General features: G+C 39.6%; 1 pseudogene; it reads right to left on the bottom strand.

Moving 5' to 3' along the window:
- Positions 1 to 3,352: 3,352 nt before the first annotated feature.
- Positions 3,353 to 20,667, bottom strand: part of LOC118655971 — a 30,684-nt pseudogene continuing 13,369 nt past the window's right edge.

The following is a 20,667-nucleotide window of genomic DNA, read 5'->3' as shown; positions in this document are numbered from 1 at the left end:
AAGTTAAACACTCTCTAGTTCTTCAGTTTTATCATGTCAAACGTTTTTTAATACTTCATCATTGAGTCCCTTTCTTTCTAAAAGTGAAGGTACAGGGCCTGCTTTTTCCTAAGGGCTGAGCTTGACAGCAGTGCCCCTTCCCAGACGTAGACACACTTGACAGGAACATTTCCTGAGGAAGATCCTCAGTGGCTAGGCCTACCAGCAGTGTCTCCATCAGCTGTCAAAGCCTCCTAGAGACAGGAGTTCCAGGCGGCTTGTGAAACTAACTGTGACAGCGCTTGTTAGAGTGAGCTAGTGATGTAAGGAGCAGTTCCTAGCGGTATTTGGGGCTTTTAAAAATCTCGGTGGGTGACTGGTATTTTTTTAGTAGGTCTTTTATTCCTCACCATTGCTGTAATATACCTAGTCAGAAGTTTCTTAGACCAGGGGAGGGGATTCATGTGGCTATGAAACCCATTGCCTTAATTTACTCAGGCTAACAACATACCGTAGACTGGATGGCTTAAACAACAGATGTGTATTTCTGAAGTTCTAGAGACTAAGGAGTCCAAAATCAAGGGGCTAGCCAATTGGTTTCTAGTGAGAGCTCTCTTCCTGATTTGTAGGCAGCTGCCTTCTCCCTGTGTCCTCACACGGCCTTTCCTTGTTGGTCACATGGAGATATTAACAAATAAGATATTTCCATATCTTGGCCATTATGAGTAGTAGTTTTGGGGAAACGTAGTTCTCACAATTAAAATTTACTCAAATTGTTCAGTGATTCTCTCTGCCTGGTACTGATTATGTCACTAAAATGTAAAAAAAAAAAAAAAAAAAGATCTACGGTTATTGGTAATTTTAGTAATTTTAGTAATTTTATTGGTAACACAACATTCAAACCTGTAAAAAATCTTTGTGAGTTTTTTGTTTTTGTTTTTGTTTTTGTTTTTTAATCAAACTATTCACAATTGCCTGGAAGCAGAATCTCAACATATTGGGAGAATGCTCCTGAAAATGGCAGTTTTTCACTTTGTTTTATACATTACAATCAAAGGAGGAGACGTAAGTGGGTTAGTGGGTTACATGAAATCCATTTGTGATATATTAGGGAATCAGGAGAAAACAAAGCAAGCTGGGAATCCTCTGGGATTAGATAAAAAGTGAAATGATAGATACATACTTCTTTTACTTAGGTAGGTACAGGGTAATTAACAGTCAACAATTAACATAACAACAACAATGAAGGAATTTGTAGTCTCCATCCTGGAGCTCAAGCACATTTGGTTGTGCCCTGAGGGATCCGGAAAAAGGGATGTTACAAGTTATCCTAACATTTTATAGGTATGTTATCTTAGATACAAAAAGATGATAGGCTCAGTAAAGATCAAAGTTGACCATTGTCAAGGAAGATACTGGCCTAGGACAGAACTACCCACTATAAACTGCTTTTCAATTAGAGCTTTTTAATTTCAGATCATCCTTTGTAGTTACTTTAGGTCTCTTCAGTTTGCAAGGCAAATAAGCAGGCCTTCATTCCCTGAGTTAGTCAAGTTAGCATGTGGCCCTTTTTTCATCCAAGAGAGAGGACTATGGTGTCTCTTTCTTTCTCTCATTTTTATAATTATATTTTTATTAAATTTATTGGGGTGACATTTGTTAATAAGATTATATAGGTTTCCAAGTGTAGATTTCCATGATACATCATCTGTACATTGCATTGTGCACCCACCACCCAAAGTCAAATTGTCTTCTGTCACTGTACACTCCCTTCACCTTCCACCACCCCCCAACTCCCTTCCCTCTGGCACCCACCACACTCTTGCGTCTATGAGTTTCAACTTTATATCCCATCTATGAGGGAAATCATATTGTTCTTAGCTTTTTCTGACTGACTCATTGGCCTAGCAAAATATTCTCAAGGTCCATCCACATTGTCACAAATGGTTGTATTTTATGTGCTACATCTTTTCTATCCAATCAAGTGACACTTTGGTTGTTTCCATATCTTGGTCATTGTGAGTAGTGCTGCAATGAACATAGAGGTGCATATATCTTTGTGAAAGGGGTAGCTAACTAGCTTAATTAGGCAGACGTAGGAAGTTTTAGGAATGAAAATGGTCCATGGGAAGAAATACATAATGGAGACTTGAAGGCGCCAGCGTGTTTATCTTACTTGTACAGAGAATAAAGAAATGCTACATGTAAATGGAAATATATCTGGCCCATGCAATTAAGACAGCCATAAACCAAGGACAGGGGTATCTCTGGCCTGAGCCATTAAGGTGACCATAAATTACGCCAAAAGTAGCCCTGACCTGAGTAGCTGGGAGGGCCATGAGATAAGGCTTTCTCTGCCAACACAACTGGGAGAGCTATAAGATAAATCAACAGTGACTCCAATCAACAAGATAAGGGGGAGAGAAGGTAGGGGACACCACGTGGGCTTTGAGCTTTGAAAACTTACTCTATGTAGCACAATGACCAATAAGAAGGGGCAGGTTCAGACAAAGAACTGCAGCCTATGTAATGCCTCAAGACAAAGAGAGCAGCGGCCACCCTTCTCAGGGGCCCCTCTGTCCGTCCAGGAGGGACAGAGTCTCAGGCTTAGGATTTAGAATTAGGTTTTAGAGGTAGTGTCTGCCTGCAATAAAGTTTCTGTACTTTTCACCTGTCACCTTTCATCCGTGGCTTCGTTCTTCAAAACACTGAGACAAGAACCTGGGAACTCAGAATGCTCCAGTTGAATTTTTTTGTGGCTCATTTGGAAATAAATATTTTTTGTGTTTTGTTTTTCAAGAGGATAGTAAATTGTTTATTGATTACACATGATAATAGATGATACACAAGCTTCATATCCATCTATAATTTTATCTGGTACCATAATTCAATTTAGATATATTGCATAGGATGTGCCAATAATCATTAATAACCAAATAAACTCCATGACTCTGCTTGGGTGACCCTTTTCATGGTGAACTCCAGGTCACAACACAGTAACTGTCAATTCAACTACACCAAAGTTTCCGAAGACAATGGCTTCTGTGACCAAGCAGGTTATAAATAAATTTCAAATGGAACCTGGCATCACCCTGAAGGAATTCTAGCTTCACACTGTTGGGGTAATTTACCAAGATGGCTTCAGAGCAAACTAACTTTACACGGCACATTTTAAAAAATGACACATTTATTCAGCTCCATGATCAGACTATTACATTTAGCAATAGATTACATCTAGATTAAAACCCTTTGTTGGAATGCTCTACACTTTCCACAGAACAGAAGGTAAAATAACCTGTTATACAATTAGTCACAAATACAGTCCTCAAGTTTTTTTTGCCCATTCATGAGTATTGTCCAACATATGTCTCTTTGTAGCAGCTAGGCCCTACCACCACTGTGCTTGGCTGAGTTCACAAATCTGTTGTAACCTATAGCTTCCCTGTCACTTCTCTGGCTCTCCTCTCCTGCTAAGCTTTGTTTCCTGGCAGTAATTAAAACCTTCTGCCACTGCCATAGCTACGGCTGCTGCTGGAACCACCATAGCCACCTTGGTTTCGTGGTTTGGCAAAGTATTGACCTCTACCACCATAAGGGCCAGAGCTTCTGCCTCAATAGTTTCCTCCTTTCATAAGCCCAGCATTTGAAGATTATTGTAATTGCCAAAATCATTGTAGCTTCCACCACCTCCAAAATTGCTTCCGTCATTACCAAATCCATTATATTCATCCCCACTGCCACTATATCCACCACCACGATGGCTGCCACCTCGACCACTGAAGTTTCTTCCACGACCAAGTTTTCATTTCCACCAAAACCAACTCCACGACCACCTCCAAAGTTTCCAGAACCACCTTGACCTCTTTGGCTAGACCAGTGGCCAGCAAACTGCGGCTCGTGAGCCACATGCGGCTCTTTGGCCCCTTGAGTGTGGCTCTTCCACAAAATACCAACTTCTGTGCATGGGCCCCAAAGTTTCAATCGCACTGTATGTGCGCGCCCGCACGTGGTATTTTGTGGAAGAGCCACACTCAAGAGGCCAAAGAGCCGCATGTGGCTCATGAGCGGCAGTTTGCCAACCACTGCGCTAGACGAAGCTCTAGCCATCTCTTGCTTAGATAGGGCTTTCCTTACTTCACAGTTGTGGCCATTCACAGTATGGTATTTCTGAATGACAATCCTGTCTGCAGAGTCATGGTCATCAAAGGTTACAAAAGCGAAGCCTCTCTTTTTGCCACTGCCTCGGTCAGTCATGATTTCAATCATGTCTATTTTCCCATACTGTTCAAAATAATCTCTTAGGTGATGATGTTCTTCAGTATATTCTTTAATACCACCGACAAAAATCTTTTCCACAGTTCAGCGGGCACCAGGTCTTTGAGAATCTTCTCTTGAGACAGCCCTCTTTGGTTCCACCACTCTTCCGTCCACCTGCGTGCCCTTGCATTCATGGCTGCATCCACCTCCTCACTGTGGCATAGGTGGCAAACCCAAAGCCTCTGTAGCTCTTGGTGTTTGGGTCTCTCATCACCACACAGTCCGTGAGCGTTCCCCATTGCTCAAAATGGCTCCTCAGACTCTCATCGGTTGCCAAAGCTCAAACTTTCAATAAAGAGCTTCCGCTGCTGCTCCGGCTCTTTGGGAGACTCCGACTTAGACGTGATGACTGCAACAGGGGAAATTCCAATGATGCTTACTCCGAGGCATTCACCAGCAGGAAGGAGTGATCTAAGGAACGCACCTCTTTGTGTTGTTTTGTTTTTCTGTTTGTTTGTTTTTTAGTTTTTGAGTAGATGCACAGAAGAAGGACTGCTGGGTCATGTGGTAGCTCTATTTTTAGTGTTTTGAGAAATTGCCATATTCTCTTCCATAGTGGCTATACACATTTACATTGCTACCAACACTTGCTATTATTTGTCTTGTTTATAATACCCATTCTAACAGGTGTGAGGTGATATATCATTGTGATTTCAATTTTCATTTCCCTAATAGCTAGTGAGTTTGAACATCTTTCCATATATTTGTTGGCCACTTGTATGTCTTGTTGAGAGAAGTGTCTGTTCAGGTCCTCTGCCCATTTTTTTTTTAAATGGATTATTTGTTGTTGAATTGTATGAGTTATTTATATATTTTGGATATTAATCCTTTGCCAAGCTGTTATGTGCAAATATCATCTCCCATTCATTGGTTGCCTTTTTGTTTTGTTGGTGGTTTATTTTGTTGTGCAGAAGCTTTTTAGTTTGATATAATCCCATTAATTTATTTTTGCCTTTATTCCCCTTGCCTTTGGGGTCAAATTCATAAAATCCTCTATAAGACCTATGCCTATGAGTTTAGCATCTATTCTTTCTTCTACGTAAATATTGTATCAGAACTTATATTTAGGTCTTTGACTCATTTTGAATTAATTTTTGTATATGGGGAAAAACAGAAATAAATGGAGTAACTGACAAGACCACAATTATAGTAGCAGACCTAAATACTCCATTGGCAGCTCTAGATAGATCATCCGAACAGAAAATCAATAAAGAAATATTGGTCTTACATGACACATTAGACAAAATGGACATAATTGACATTTACAGAGCCTTTTATCCCAGAGCGTCAGATTATACATTCTTCTCCAGTGCACATGAAACTTTCTCAAGGATAAACCACATATTGGGTCACATAACTAGTTTCAACAAATTTAAGAATGTTGAAAGCATACCAAGCGTATACTCTGATCACAATACTTTGAAATTAGAAATCAACTGCCAAAAGGAAGTAAAGAAACCTGCAAATATTTGAGATTAAACAACATGCTATTAAGAAATGACTGGATCAAAGTAGAAATAAAAAGTGAGATCTTTCTCTTTTAATAAAGGCACCGGTTGTATCAGACCTCATTTAATCTTCATTATTTCCTTAAAAGCCTGATCTCCAGTAAGGTCACATGGATAGGGGCATTAGGGCTTCAGCATTATAAATTTTAGGGGGAAATGTAATCCCTGAGCCCTCAAAATTCATGTCCTTCTTGCATGCAACATACATTTATTCCATCCCAACAGCTCCATAAACAGCATCAACTTTAACAAGTTTTATCTAAATCAGGTGTGAATGAGATTCAAAGTATTATTGATCCTAAGACCATTTTTCTCTCCAGGTGTGAAAATGTGAAACCAAACAAGTTATGTACTTCAAAATATATGGTGAACAGATATAAGATACACCTTCCAATTCCTAAAGGAAGAAGGGGTGGATCCCAAGCCAATCTCAGTTGTAGCAAGGTAAATTCCATTAGATCTTAAGATTTGAAAATATTCCTCTTCAGGTTGAAACTCTCTCCTCCAGGCTGACTGCAATGGCAGAGTCATCCCCATGGCTCTGTAGGTTGCCCTGCCCCCTGCACTTCTTGTCTCCTCTGAGGTACTGGACAGAATCATCCTGCTCCCATGAAACCACTGGGGACCTTTCCTCCATTTTCCAATACGATGTTCCTCACTTCTAGGACCTCACCCTAATTGTCTTTAATGTCCATATTTCCAACATGCACCTCAAAACTCTGCTAGCCTCTACCAATTACCTAATTCCAAAGCTACTTCCACATGTTTAGGTATTTGTTATAGCAGCACCCACTTTTCAGCTCCAAAGTGAATATCACTCAGGATTTTCTACAGAGAGAGAACCAGCAATATATTTAATGTATTTAAGGTATTGATTCCATTGATCCTGCATGTTGTGAAGCTCTAAGATCTCAGCTGGCTAGCTGGAGACCCAAGGAGCCAAAGGTGTAAGTTCAAATCTGAAAGCCAGCAGGCACGAGCTCCAAGAGGAGCTGATGTTTTGTTGGACTCGAAATGCAGAAAAAGACCAATGTCCCATCTCAGGCACTCAAGCAGCAGGAGGGACCTCATGCATGTGGGAGGGTCAGCCTTTTTGTTCTCTTCAGGCCTTCAACTGATTGATCTGTTTAAAAATGTTATCATTGGGGCCACTTATAAAAGTTATATTTTTCTAGGAAATTATAAATTTAAGACATTTTGAAAAATATTTCATGAAGTTTTGAAAATATAAATGTATAAATACATTAAATTATTATCATTCTAATACTTATCCTTTGTACTTTCTTTTATTTATAATCATTTTTATTTAATTTACGTAATGGTTTGTCAATATTGTATATATATTTTTAACATACTTAGCATTTTAATTCATTTAAAAGCTCTGTTTTATGGGTGTTTAGGTCACTTTTATTTTACTTTTTATGTAATTACCACTTTTTTGCTTTAGTTTTTGGTTTACTTTGTTGAAATTTTATATGTTTTTGAAGTTGTTAATTCATTTAATTTTTATTCTTTTATTTTGTTTGTATGAATATTTACCACTTACTCTACCTCAGTTGTGTCTCATGAGTTCTGGTATACATTATATTCATTAACATTTTCAAAAGATTATTTCCCATTTATTTTTATTTCCCCTTTGACCCAAGTGTTTCTGAAAAACAAGTTGTACTTTTTATTATAAGAATACAAACACATGTAAATATGATTGCTAATCCTATCTAATAAAAGAGTAATATGCAAATTAACCATCATTCCATGACAAAGATGGGAGCGCCCACAGAGGCCGGGGCGGGATGCTGGCTGCATCGCCCCAGCCATGTGAGCCCAGAAGGAAGAGTGGCCCACAGGCAGCACCCAGCAACCCGGGAGCAGGCAAGCGTGGCCTGTAGGCAGCACCCAGCAGGGCCTGCTTTGGTCGTTGCCAGGGCGAACCAGGAGCAGGCAAGCGCAGCCCGGAGGCAGCACCCAGCAGGGCCTGCTTGCCCATCACCATGGTATGGAGCAGGCAGGCTCTGCAGAGAGCAGAGAACCATGGGAGTGGGCCTAAGCCGTCAGTAGGACATCCCCTGAGGTCTCCTGGATTGCAGAGGGTGCAGGTCAGCCTGAGGGACCTCCCCATGCATGAATTTTGTGCACTGGGCATCTAGTATAAATATAAACATATAGACATGTGAAATAGCTTGTTGATCATATTACTTCATATTAAATTTTTTTGTGTGTGTGTGTGCAAGAGAAGAATTTATTCTAGTATTTATATAGGAATATAAAAAGGATAAATGGGAAAATAATATTAAAGAATGATGTGCTATAGAATAAATTCTACTAGGTAATAATATATATATATATATATATATATATATATATATATATATATATATATATATGATAAAGATCCTGTATTATGAAGTAAATGTTTGTGTTCCCTTAAAATTTGTATATTGAAGCTCCCAATGTAACTGTATTTGGAGTTAGGAACTTTGAAAAAGAAATTAAGGTTAAACTAGATCACAAGGATAAGATCTTTATTGGATAGGATTAGTATCCTTATAAGAAGAGTCAGGAGAAAGAGCTAGCATGCTCTTGCCCACCCCCACCACTTTTCTCATGTATATACATGCTAAGGAAGGGCTTTGTGAGAACACAGCGAGAAGATGGCCATCTACAAACCACACAGAGACCTCTCAGCATAAACTCCATTACCTGGCACCTTTATCTTGGACTTCCCAGCCTCCCGAACTGTGATAAATTAACTTATTGTTTAAGCCATCGAGAATGTGGTATTTTGTTACAGCTACCTGAACAGACTTATAAACCACATAATGAAACATGTTTTGGTATTGGCTCCTGATTAATATTGAGACCAATGAAATAGAGTAGAAATCCTGATATAAAGCCAAATTTCATGTGAAACACTTAAAAAAAAGTATCTATACTTGAACATGAACTATTTAGCTTATATGTAAAACACATTGTTTTGAATTTAGAGATCTTAGATCAAACTTATTTTCCATTAATTTTCTAATATAAAGTCTCGATTATAAAGTGACCTAGTAGCATAAACCCATCCTGGGTTGTAGGAAAAGAAATTAAGCCACTGGCTGGGAATCCATGTTTCTCCAAATAACAAGGGAAAATTGTCGGACAAAGTTATTTTAGAGAAAGAAGGCTGATGTCTTTGTCTTATTTTTTGTAAATATACCTTGATCTTCTGATAAATAAACTCTGATATTTGCTAGGAAGAGAGTACTATCTATGGATTGGTCTTAGTAGAATGACCATGCTTCAGGATTACTTGTTGTAAACAAACCTAGAAACTATGGATTTATGAGGCATGACTCCCTGGAAAATGTCACACAAGCCCTGCAATCATCTGGGTATAAAACAAAGGTTTTTCATAAGCCAAACTCCCCCTGTTGAGTAAGATGGCTCCCAAGTTACAGTTAGTGACCTCGTGTGTCACAATAGACCAGATGCAATGTGTTTAATGTAAGACTAGCACAGCAAGGAACTTTGAAGAATGTGCCAGGACACTCCCACCTTTGCCTTTGCTTCTTGAATCGTTGTATCTTTCAGATTATTAGAATTTAAGGCAGCAAATTGTCTCTGATTTGTGTAAGTCAGATCTGACAATTTAATTTTATGTTAGTCTTCATTGGCATTGTGAATAGAAGTGCTTTACAGACTCATATATCATAATGGCTAGGACACTTTTAAGAAGAAAAGTTGGGAATAAAAAGAATGCAATGAGACTCTGACCACAGAATTCCACCTAACCATACTTTGTATGAGGAAAATGATGGGGTAAATGCATGTGGAAAATCATATCTGTGGAATTTGGAGAAAATAGATCCAGTGGATCTGGCTAAATACAATTGTTATGCAGTATAAGACTGAAGGACAGATGGTAGAATTTCTATTTGTTGGTTATTCCTAATAGCTCTCCCAGTCTAAAAATCTAAAAGAAGAGTTGAAGATAGTAGATGAAAAATATGTATATGAAACTAGTTTTCCCTGTCACTGGAAAACTCTCTTAATCTTCTGGCTTAAGGAGCCTTATGGCTATGGAGAGATGTGATACTCACAAAGTAACACACTTAAGGTAATCTATTATCTGTAAGAATGTGCAGCTATTTGGATGCTAAGGAGAGTATTCCTTTAAGTAGCTTGATACTTTTATAGAAAAACTAGAGGCCCAGTGCACAAAATCCGTGCACAGGTAGGCTCCCTAGTGGTTGCTGGCTTCTGGCCAGGGCCTCCCTTCCCCCGGCCACCTGCTGCCACTGGCCAGGGTGGGCTGACCAGGGAGAAGGACCATGGGCAGTTGGCTGGCCAGCCCCGCCCCCTGGTCAAACTCTCGGTCAAGGGGGCAATTTGCATATTAGGCTTTTATTATGTAGGATACTGACAGAAACCTAGTTAGTTATGCAGGCATATCTACACTAATAAAAGAGAAAGATGCAAATTAACCATTACTCCATCACTCTGCCACTCTGCTATATGCACAAGCTACACCCACCAGCCAATCAGGAGCGAGTATGCAAATTAACCCAACTAAGATGGTGGCTTCTATGGAGCTGGAGCAAGCAGGAGGCTTGGGTTACCCCTGGTGATGAAGGAAGCCAATCTTCTGGCCTGCCCTGGCGGGCCCTGGGCTCCACTCAAGGCTACAAAGTTTCAATTATAGAAAATAAATGAATCCCAGAAAAAAAGAAAAAAAAGGAGAGGCTGGGAGCTTGGGTCATTGGGGGGCGTGGTCAGCCTGAAAAAAAAACCATCAGCCCCTCTCCCAGGCTGGCTGGGCACCCCAGCAGAAACCCCCACCCTGAAGGGGCTGTGGGAAGCCTGAAAACAGCCTTCAGCCCCTCACCCAGGCTGGCCAGACCCCCATGGGGTGAGGGTCCCTTCTGGGGGGCTTGGACAGCCTGAAAACAGCTATCAGCCCCTCACCCATGCTGGCCATGCACTCCAGTGGGGACCCCCACCCTGAAGAGGGTGTGGCCAGCCTGAAAACTGCCCTCAGCCCCTCACCCAGGCTGGTCAGGCACCCCAGCAAGACTCCCACCCTGATCCGGGACACCCTTCAGGACAAACCAGCTGGCCCCCACTCATGCACCAGGCCTCTAACCTATATAATAAAAGGGTAATATGGAAATTGACATATTTTGCAGAACGACTGGGAATGTCTGGTCACTATGACACACACTGACCGTCAGGGGCAGACGTTCAATGTAGGAGCTGCCCCCTGCTGGTCAGTGCACTCCCACAGGGGAAGCTCTGCTCAGCCACAAGCCAGGCTGATGGCTGCCAGTACAGTGGTGGTGGCGGGAGCCTCTCCCACCTCCTCAGCAGCGCTAAGGATGTCCGACTGCAGCTTAGGCCTGCTCTCTGCTGGCAAGTGGACATCCCCCGAGGGCTCCCGGGCTGCCAGAGGGATGTCTGACTGCCAGCTTAGGCCCAATCCCCCGGGGAGCAGGCCTAAGCCAGCAGGTGGACATCCCCCGAGGGGTCCTAGACTATGAGAGGGCACAGGCCAGGCTGAGGGACACCCCCCACCTCCAAGTGCACAAATTTTTGTGCACTTGGTCTCTAGTATTATTATAATTAATATTCAGAAGACACATCAGTAATTTTTGATTCTATCAAATGGGATAGATTAGTTGAGTGGATAGAGCCTCAACAGACAGCAAGGTAGGAGTTTTCAGGCATATGTACAGCTAATTTGCAGCAGTAGATAAATACAACTATTGTCACATCTACTCATAGAAGTAACTGCCCTATCGTTTCCCACACACAAACTGAATCATCCCTAAGTGGTTGAAATGTTAGCAATATAAGTGGTTTTACACTTTCTTTATGATGATCCTAGAAACAAACTTAATATCATTGATAGGAATATTGATTAATGTGGTGATAGGGTGGGTTTCTCAATCTTGGATGCCTTGTAAAGGCTTGCTCTTGGGAAGCAAGGGGAATATTCAGCAGGCAGGGGCTTAACTGTCTCAGTTACTGTACAGAAGAACGGCATAATGAGGGGAAAAAGCACACACTTTGCAACAGAAAGAAAACATGAAGACAAAACTTGAAAAGAGGTGAGTAAATGACATATTATTTGGGAGGATTTGTTTATTCGCCTTTTTAAAATGTAGTGACAAAAGAATACATACATGGACTTTTTCCATTAAGAGTTTGACAGCTAATCATCTGTTTTATTGGTGAAGGGACCACTCCCCTCCCACTCCCTGCTCCTTAAACACCTTGGCAAATTCCCTCTCTATATCCTAGTCTGAAAGATTTCAAATCCAATTATGAGGATCATGATTTATAACAGATAATTCTCAAAGAAGGTGCTGAATTTATTGCTTCAATTAAAGCCATAGAATCTAAAAAAAAAAAAAAAATAGACTGAATGAAAGGTCAAGATCTTACCCGACCGCTGAGAGTGAAATAAAGGTGGAATACTAGGCTGAATTTAATAGTTTGAGGTAAGTGGCTTTGGGGTAGTAAACAACAGAGGGCACAAATTAGCAAAGCTCATTCAAAAGTGGATTATATTAAGCAAAATACTAAAGGGGGCAGAATTCAAGGGGAGTTTACTGCCTTCAGGAATATGTTGATTAACTGGCCAAGGCCAAGGCTAGACTATATATATAATCAGTGAAAGAATTACCAGGCTGCTACTTTCAACATTTCATTTAAATACTCAAAGAATCTTAGGATAAAGTCAATAGCATTTATGTATTAGGAAAACAGGTCCAGAATACAAATCATTGTAGGAATTTGAAGAAGTGGATAGTACAGATCACCATCACCACCAATAACAAAAACATAGTTGCAGGCCCAGAAAAGATTCAAAGGCTAAATCAGATAATCAGAGGCTTGGTTATATCCTGAAAGCCAGCTGCCTGATTGTAGATGTCTGAATAATTAGACTTTGAATCTGATGGACTAAGAGATGTCACAATCCCATGCACCAAATCACCAAACTATGAGACCACTGTGCCAATGTATAAACAGGAACAGCAGTACTTGAAAACAACTGTAAGTAAAACTGCCCAAGGCCAAGAGTCAAGGAAATGTGTTAGACCTCTCCTCTAGCCTGGAGTAGGGAAAATACCTTTCTACTCTAGTCTTTGCTTATCCCATAACAGAACCAGCCTCGAAGAAAGGAGTTTAAGGTCTTTAATAGCAAACTCTATAAATTTGGCCAACCTGGATGAATTTCTTTCTGAGCAACATATGTTAAGGTGGATAACTCACAGCTACAATTTACAAAAATGAACAAGAAAAGATAGTATTATATGGAGGTACCAGGAGTCTTACTGCCTCACTGAAAATGAAATGGCCCATTGAAAATTCTTCTTACTTAAAACAGGTTGCAAAAAGTACATCTTTGTTAGTTAAATTAATGTGTGTTGAATTTGAATATTAAAGGCAGATTTCTAACATCAAGGTGGGACAGAATGCAATTGCACAACTATATAACTTTACCTTCTCAAAGCAATTTTTTAAAATTTTGTTTTCCTGACCTAGCAGTCCCAGACCTGAGATTAAATAAGTATTCCCAAGGAAGTTGACACCCAAATATCACATCAATAACATAATTTTTGGCAATGTGCATTGCGGAGATACATACTTTAGGGTTGGGTCATAAAGTTACCTCATCCAGCCTCATTAAGGCTTATGGTGAATTCCCCCATTAGTAAGTGACAGAGGCAGATATTTTTTTGTTATAGCTCACGCTATATGCCTTGGAGCAAGTGGGGATCAGGAGCCCTTTCCAGTAGAAATACTGTTATCGTTAACTTGTACTAAATAAAACGCCTGCTGAACTGGAAAATTTGATTTGGAGAGATGGTAGAATGCATTTGATTTAGAGAGAAGGTAGTCAAAATTACCTTGTTTGCAGGGTGAATTATTATTTCCCAATGAAAGATTCAAATCATGATTGTCTTTTGGTTAACCGGCTTATCATTCTGTTAAAAAAAAATTGGAGAAAAGTTGGGGCCAGAGCTATGTCCAATGCAAGAATTGAAGACAAAGAATGCCCCCAAACCTCCCAGCTGTATCTGACACTCTATATATGCCTGCTTTTTAAAATATATTTTTATTTATTTCATAGAGGAAGGGAGAGGGAGAGAGTCATAGAAACCTCAATGATGAGAGAGATTCATTGATTGGCTGCCTTCTGCACACCCTACACTGGGGATCTAGCCTGCAACCCAGACATGTGCTCTGACCTGGAATTGAACCATGACCTCCTGGTTCATAGGTTGACACTGAGCTCCATTGCCACCTCAGCCAGGCCACGCAGCCACATCAGCAGGGCAACATGCATGCTTATTTCATGTTATTATTAGAGCTTGATCCTGGTTAAGGGCTCTGATTTGGATAAATCTGATTTAATAATCTTATCCTCTATATTCACTCACATACACAAATCTCTTTCTTCCTTTATATAAACTAGTTCCTCTTCCACACACAAATTTGATTTTTCTTTGTAATTTAAATATTACAATCATATTGTTAAAATTTCGGAGTCACATTTCATTCATATAGTCTTGCTTTTTGTTAGGTTTTTTTGATTTAGAAACCCAAGTTTAGTTTGCTTTTTTATTTGCTTCCATATCATAAATGAAGTTCTAAAAAAGTTATTTTGCTTATTATAATCCTTTCTTTCCTATTATAACATTTTCAATTTTCTCTAACTTTATTTTCCTTTACTTGTTTCAATTCACTTTAAAATAGCTTCCCTTTGAGAAAAGAATATAACCTTGACAATATTTGCAACTTCACTATTTTGATTTGTTACACCATTAAACTGATTACTCTCCCTCTTCAAAATGTGTTTAATAAACTGGTCATATTTTTGAACTTTAATGATATTTTCTGATTGAACATTTTCCTCCTTTAATGAGTAGTTATTTTATATTTCTATAGTAAACAAATGATAAAAAAATTCCAAAACATAATAATGGTTGCATTAACGCAATTATTAATCTACTGCTTAGATTTTTTTTACTTAAAAAAATTCTTTCATCTGGCTGATTATTTATTCTTTCAAATAAAATCTGCTTGATAGTTATTTAACGTTGAGATGAATTTTGTTAGTGATTTATGTACAAATTGTTCAGAACTAGGTAAGGAATGAAGAAAATGTTAAAATATATGGTAGTTTAATTTTTCCAATTCATTGAATCAACTAAGAGGAGTAAACAGAGAATGCTTTCCAGGGATGTCAGTTGCAGAACCATTGCTTTTATGATGAAAAACTCTTTAAAGTTTTGGGTAGTTGTAAACTGGTACTATTTTCTTTTATTTATCCCTCTTTTTGTGGAAAAGATAAGACATGGTATTCTTGCTCACTATGGCATCCAATATCAGTGGGTTCACTAACTTACTCCAATATGTACTTCTACTACAGATATGTATTATAATCTTTATCCTATATAGTAAAGAGGTAATATGCAAATTGACTACCACACCCTCACACAAGATGGCCACTACAAGATAGCCAGCAAGGGAGGGCAGTTGTGGGCGATCAGGCCAGAGGGAAGGGCAGTTAGGAGTGACTGGGCTGGCAGTGGAAGGCTATTGGGGGCGACCAGGCCAGCAGGGGAGCAGTTAGGCGTAGATCAAACTGTCAGGGGAGTGATTAGGGGCGATCAGGCAGGCAGGCAGGTGAGTGGTTGGGAGCCAGCAGTCCCCGGACTGTGAGAGGGATGTCCGACTGCGGGGATCAGGCCTAAACTGGCAGTTGGATATCCCCTGAGGGGTGCCAGGGGATTGGAGAGGGTGCAGGCTTGGCTGAGAGACACCTCCCCCAACCCCAGTGCATGAATTTCCTGCACCAGGCCTCTAGTTTTTCTAAATTCAGTTTTTTCTTTTTTTTTTTTTTTTTTTTTTTAAATATATTTTATTGATTTTTTATAGAGAGGAAGGGAGAGGGATAGAGAGTTAGAAACATCGATGAGAGAGATACATCGATCAGCTGCCTCCTGCACATCCCCCAGTGGGGATGTGCCCGCAACCCAGGTACATGCCCTTGACCGGAATCGAACCTGGGACCTTTCAGTCCGTAGGCCGACGCTCTGTCCACTGAGCCAAACCGGTTTCGGCTAAATTCAGTTTTTTCAATGATACTCTAAGAGGGGGTCCAGAATTAGATAGCATTACCCAAGTTACCTAGAAGTAGGGTTAGTTGCCTAAATGCATTACTATATTGTAAATTCACATCCTAAGAACATCCTATCATCTTTGCTGAAAACATAATTGCTTATTAAGGACCACACATTGTGCAAATGACTCTGCATGTATTATTTCAGTTAGTTTTCACAACCTTATGAAATAATATAGCAGATAATTTATGGTTTCCTTCTTAGCAATAATGAACCTCTTTGTCTTCTAACCTCTCTCACCCTTTTTTAGAAACTGAACATTGTCCAGGAATGCTACTCCACTTTCTGGTTCACAGTGTGAAGTTCTTTCTGTAGGTTAAGATAATCAGAATTTCCCACTTACCTGACAAAACCACATTATTCTAGGGTGGGCATCTGACCTTATCTGATCCAATCATAGTAAATTTAGATCATCTTCTGGGAAGATAGGACATGTCCTAGGGACAAAATGATACAGTGTTTTAAGGACTAAAATGTACCCAGTCATTTTTGTTATTATAAAGAGTACATAAAGTGCTTGTACTTTATTGAAGGCAAAACTCAGAGGAGCAAATAATTTAAAAGGACACAGAACTCTGATTGTCTTGTGAAATTTTGGATTAAAATGTGCCTTATTTAGTTTTTTTTAAAGATTATATTATTTATTTCAAATAGGTAGGCCTTTGGTGTAAAAATTATTCATTTACATAACACCAACATACCCTTTCAATCATATTACCTGCTAGTCCCCTACACAAATTCCTCATTCCAATCAAATAATCTTCTCATTGTTTTCCATATGATTCCATATCTCTATTTTCACTCACTTAGTTCTCTATGCCTAAATGCATATTCTTCAAAGCCAAACTCCTCTATAAATCCTCTATAAATTATGCTTCTCCATAATACAGTAGTCCTCCTTTAAATTCCTATGGAATTTAATAACACGGTCATTCACATAGCACCTGTGCACATTTCATCTTGCATTAATAGCTCCCTATATATATCTTTAGCATTTAAATGTTAAGCTTTTTATTTCAGGAATCATGTTTTAAATTTCACTGATTTTATTAACCACTTGAACAGAGTTTCATATATAAACACATATACAGGTAAACCATTGAGATGGTTTCTAAAAATCTTCCTTACTTCCTGTTCACCATGGATATAGGAAGTGACGATAAATTTATCCAAAGCAAAAAAGAAGTCAGATGGCAATATAATTAAAAACTTAAGTATACAAAATCGAGTGTTCATTTAACTATAAATAACTATAATATGAATACTAATAAACCTACTAATTTTTATAGTATTGCTTTTTATGGTTTTTAAATTTATTTTTACTTTTTTTCTTTATTGATTAAGTTATTACATATGTGTCCTTATCCCCCCATTGCCCCCTCAACCCCCCACTCATGCGCTCACCCCCCTGGTGTCTGTGTCCATTGGTTAGGCTTATATGCATGCATACAAGTCCTTTGGTTGATCTCTTCCCCTTACCCCCACCCTCCCCTACCTTCCCTCTGAGTTTTGATGGTCTGATCGATGCTTCTCTGTCTCTGGATCTGTTTTTGTTCATCAGTTTATGTTGTTCATTATATTCCATAAATGAGTGTGATCATGTGATATTTATCTTTCTCTGATTGGCTTATTTTGCTTAGCATAGGTAAGAGATCCAAAGTGCAAGATAGACCAATAGACTTTATTTACTTTTTATTTATTGACGAGAGAGAGAGAGAGAGAGAGAGAGAGAGAGAGAGAGAGAGAGAGAGAGACATCGACTTGTTGTTCCACTTATTTATGCATTCATTGGTTGTTTCCTATATGTGCCCAACCAGGGATTGAACCCAAAACCTTGGTGTATCCAAGCAACACTCTAACCAACTGAGTACATTTAGTTTTATCTCTAGCTTTTTGAAGTTAGATTATCAATTTTTTTTGAGGGGGAGGAACCAAAAACTTGAATCGGGTTTTATGTTTGTAACACAAATAGATAAACTGAGCATGAGAGAAAATTAATAACTCGCTCAAGTGTGTGCACACCAACAGGTGGTGAAATTGAATGTTGAATTCAGGTTGAATTCATCCATTTGTTTCAACATTTTCAAATACTATGTTAGGTAGAAAATACAAAGCTTGAAAATAATGCAAATTAATATAATAAGCTTATCTATTTATGTCTTATTTAATTTCTATTTGCATGTACTTAAATTGTACCGGGTAGCTTAGTGTAGCATCTCTTTCACTGATTAAGCCTTAATCGATTATTTTTAGAGTTCCCAGGGTTTCCTTGTACATGTTATAAAAAGTCTACTGAGCTACCTAGTTGTCCAACTTCATTTCTTTCCCCTTAAGCTATTTCACAACCCTGCCTTATCTCCTGCCATTTTATACCATTAAGTTTGGTAATTTTGGTAATTTTTTTCCTATTTCCTGCACATCTTTGATGATTTTCCTTGTTTCTCTGCCAGCCTATTTGGTGTTCTATAGCAGAAGAGTGGAAAATGTTCCTTTACTATAGAAGAGTGTTGCTTGGAAACTTGTGTCTTGTAAATTTTCTCTCTTAAATGCAACACCTCTTAAAATCATGAGATAGAGTCAATTTCATTCATGTACACAATCTATGACAAATCACATGTTTTCTACTCACTCCCATTTTAACCTAATGCATCAGAAATTCCTCTTCTTCCTCCAACAAAGGCCCACATACATGGACCTCTTAAGTACACATCAGATCATTTATAAGACACTAGAGGCCCGGTGCACAAAATTCATGGGGGGGATGGGGGTCTCTTAGCCCAGCCTGCACCCTCTCACAGTCAGGGAGCCCTTGGGGGAAGTCTGCCAGTCCTGGACCCCTCGCTCCTTACCACCTGCCTGCTCACTACTTATGGCTCAGCTTGCTGCTCTTTAGCACTGCCACAGAGGCAGAAGAGGCTCCTGCCACCACTGCTGCACTTGCCAGCTGTGAGCACAGCTTCTGGCTGAGTGGCACTCACCCTGTGAGAGCACTGACCACCAGGGGACAGCTCCTGCATTAAGCGTCTGCTCCCTGGTGGTCAGTGCACATCATAACAACCTGTCATTCTGCTCTTCAGGCGATTTGCATATTAGGCTTTTATTATATAGGCCTAGAAGGCCCGTGCACAAAAATTTGTGCACTGGCAGGGAAGGGGGGCCCCTCAGCCCAACCTGTGCCCTCTCACGGATCACACTGCCACTCACCCTGCCTACCCCGCCCACCCCACCCAAGAAACTGCAGACCTCGATCCCTTGCAGGGGTGAGCGGCCGCTCAGATCTGCTGCCGCCCGCCCCGCCCGCCCCACCCAAGACACGGCAGGCCCGGATCCCGCCCAGCTCAGATCTGTTGCTGCCCGCCCCGCCCACCTGGCCCAAGACACAGCAGGCCAGGATCTCACCTTGGGCAGAGCAGCGGGATCTGCCTGCAGTATGCAAATTAGCCACTATCTTTGTTGGTGGTTAACCACCATCTTAGTTGGCAGTTAATTTGCATATCACCCTGATTAGCCAATGGGAAGGGTAGTGAAGTTACGGTTAATTACCATGTTTGCCTATTATTAGATAGGATGTGGACATCAGAGGGACTCATTTTGGGAATCTGCTTCAGTTGCATAATAAAAAAACAAATTATTATTGTGATGTGTATTCAAAAACATTGAAACCTTGGGTTGATTTAAAACAAAGAGTTCTATAAAAGGCCTTTATAACAAAACACTAAAAGAATCAATAAATATGGGCAGCTTTTGTTGCAAATTTATGCTTTCAAAATGCCTCAGCAAAATTAAAATCCACTATATTTTATATTTGAATAAAGAAAGCTATTCAATAAGCACAATGATGGTCCAAAATTAATTAGATAAAAGTATATTATAGAGAAACTATTCACCTTAGCAATAATGAATTTGGTTAACAGTGAAGGAATTGTGATAGTGTATGCACTAACATGATATGTACTTATGTTAAGACCATAAAGTCTCTCAAAAATTACAATTTACGACAGAAAGGAGAGTAGACACTGAAAGTGCCCAGAATAGCCATGTGTTTTTAAAAGCAGCAGACCATAAAGTGAAGGCTGCAGAAAATAGAGAAGGCATATGGAAGCAGAGTATCCTCACCTGTTCACCTGTAAATAAAGATTATGCTGAATAAATATGTAGTGTTATTAGTACACATAAAAATGAAGTAGAAATATTGAACATCTTTATGGTTCTATGCAACATAAACTTTGTTTTTCATTGTTAACCATTGACATATCACCATCATTATAACTGTTTTCTCTCACTGTGCAGTAATAGGAATTAGTCAGAAAGTAATGGGAGAACCATAAGATTAGTTTTCTAATTCTTGTACTAGAGAATAGTGATACAACTTATATGAATAGTAATTGTGAGCCTTTGTGTCCTCATTTATTGATTTTTATTTAAATGTTTATACGTGCATGAAGTGACTCAGACTTACTCCCTCTGAGCTCCAGCATAGGAGCAGCAGCTTGAAATATGCCCCAGACATAAGGGGGGAACTGAATTCTTTGGCATCAGGGCTAGAGCTGGAGGGGAGCTTTCTTCCAGAGGGAAGTGCTGGCAGAAGCCATTGTTCCTTTGATGAGGTCTTCCCCCAAAGAGCCAGCAGCTGGGCGCCATCATATATGAGGCTCCATCAACCTAGCTCACACTGTTTGACCCACCCT

Source organism: Myotis myotis, unplaced genomic scaffold (assembly GCF_014108235.1).
Source record: "Myotis myotis isolate mMyoMyo1 unplaced genomic scaffold, mMyoMyo1.p scaffold_m19_p_5, whole genome shotgun sequence".
NCBI classification, from domain to species: Eukaryota; Metazoa; Chordata; class Mammalia; order Chiroptera; family Vespertilionidae; genus Myotis; species Myotis myotis.
The sequence above is the reverse complement of the archived record's forward strand: the minus strand, read 5'-3'. Positions and strand labels throughout refer to the sequence as shown.